The sequence below is a fragment of the Castor canadensis genome, chromosome 13, assembly GCF_047511655.1.
Source record: "Castor canadensis chromosome 13, mCasCan1.hap1v2, whole genome shotgun sequence".
NCBI lineage: Eukaryota > Metazoa > Chordata > Mammalia > Rodentia > Castoridae > Castor > Castor canadensis.
In genome coordinates, this window is record NC_133398.1 from 104,034,685 (window position 1) to 104,037,095 (window position 2,411).

Here is a 2,411-nt window from a genome sequence, read left to right on the forward strand (position 1 = left end):
CAGGGTCAAGGTTGCTCAGCTGGAGTCTACAGCCTCCTGGGAACCAGCACTGGCCCCTGATGACAACCTGCCAGGCCTTCTGAGGACAAAGGCTAGATGACGTCTCTTACATCATGAGCAAGGAAAGCGGCAAAGACATGGACGGCTCTGATGGAACACTAGGCCTTAGTCACAGTCCACCCAACACAGTGGTGACCCCCTGTGCCCCCTTCATGCGTGTGATCGGGGGAGAGTCACCTCCTGGGACTGATCAAAGCAGCTCTGCTCCAACACTGACAAAGTGGCACCCTCAGGGAGAAACCGTGGCCTCAAAGATGAGCTGGATTGAACTGGGTACAATTGTCCCTCCATGTCCTTGGAGGACTGGCTTCAGGACCCCAGGGACAGCCAAATCTGCAGATGCTCAAGTCCCTTACATGAAATAGCATAGGACTAGCTTCTAGCTTACACAGATCTCCCCACGTCTGTTACATCATCTCTGCGTGACTTATACTACCTATGACAATGTGCAAGCATGTAGATAGTCCTATGCCATATTGGTTAGGGAATCGTGACAAGAATGTACCTATTCAGTAATGATGCCCCCATAGTAGGCCTAACTACAAGGGGACATCATCAACAGTAGTTGAATCTACGGAAGTACAACAGTATATACAGCAGCCTGGACTCCTAGGCGGGGGTGGGGGGTGGGGGGGATGGTTCCAGACCAGGATCAGAGACCTGCCCAGGGGCTCCTGGAGCTGCTTTCTATGTCTCAGGAACTCGTGGCCCACTTCCATTTTCTGCAGGAGGAAGTTCTTAAGAACTGGTTACTACAGGAAGTTTTCCATTTTGCTCCCTGCCAATGAAGGATCTCCATTTCATGGCAAACCCCAACAGAAAAGATGAGCAGACTAAACTCAAGCTCTCCAGGTCAACCTGCATGCAGAAAGAGCACACAGTGGGCTTACAGGTCTCCAGGGTTACCAGAGTGGCCTCACCGGCTGCGAACCCCAGCTTCTTTCCACCCGTGATCTGAAGAAAATCACCAAGGGAGTTGCTGGTGGGGAGCAGGGGTGGGCAACAAGAAACTAGCAATTATCCACCTGGGTGATTGGAGACAGAATAAGTACCCCCAACAAGACATCTCATTTTCTGAATGTAGCACTATTATGGAAAACTTTCAACATACATTTACTTTGTGTGTGTGTGTGTGTGTGTGTGTGTGTGTGTGTGCGCTCACACATGCGTTTTTACAGATGCTTCTCATCTTAAGGTGGGGTTATGTACCAATGAAAACATTGTAAGTCGAAAATGCATTTCCTGGACCCATTCTACTGAATGTCATAGTTTAGTTTCGCCTACCTTAAACACGCTCAGAGCACTTCCAAAACCATCTTGCACAGTCTACTTTATAAATAAGTATTGAACTGCTTATGTAATATAGTGAGTATTGGAGTGAAAACCAGAACGGTTGTATGGGCACAGCCTTGTACCATTAAAAGTTGAAAAAATGTAAAGTCCCATCATGGTAAGCCAGAAGCCGCCTGCATTACATACAGATAACCACTGGATTTACATACTATAATCATTAGAAAATACGCCAGAACTTTCAAAGAAGGAGATAAAGTGAAAAGAATATTGCTAAATGTTCAGCTAAACCTGCTGGCTTCTTCCACACGAGCTAGGATGCCGTGGACAATGTACCCAGGGCAAGGTCCACACTGATGACCCTGGGTGCCAGTCCTTCTCTCAAAGTTTCCTTGCCCCCATCATTTGTGGGGCTCCTATGAGATCCAGTCGATAGTGGCTGCTTTTGCCCTGTCAGCCCTACTGTCATCTGCTTGCCTGAGAAATGGCTTATATAATCCTCGCTCTGCAGTCTCTTAGTGTGAGTCTTTTTAAGCCATCTGTCCTTTATGTGAGGGTGAGTGTAGTTAGAATGAGAAGGAAAAGTTCCCATCCCAGGATGTGGGACGCAAACCAGAAGGGCCCGTCTCCCCTCTGCCAGGATCACAAACCCTCTACTGTGGAGTCCTTAGACACAACAGGTGGAAGCCACCCTAACAAGGGTACAGGTCCATGTGACTTCACCATTCATGAAGTCAGGAAGGTCGAGACACAGAAGACATGGCTACCCTTTGAGAACCGACCACTTCCCCCTCTGCCTTTCCATCTTCTGGAGATCACAGCTCATGAATCACTAATAAGCACACACAGGGCCTGAGTCATCCGAAGTAATCACAGTGCTAGAGTTTCAGGCCCCTCGCTGGATCCTCCCAAACAAAACACAGCTAATGGCAGTTTCCAGCTTTGAAGTCGCAGGACAAATGGGAAAACAGGGCTCTCCACACCCAGTGCCCTCAGATCTCAATGGTGGCTGCAAAGCAGGCCAGACCTGGCCCCATGCCCCCACCCCACCCTCCTCGCAG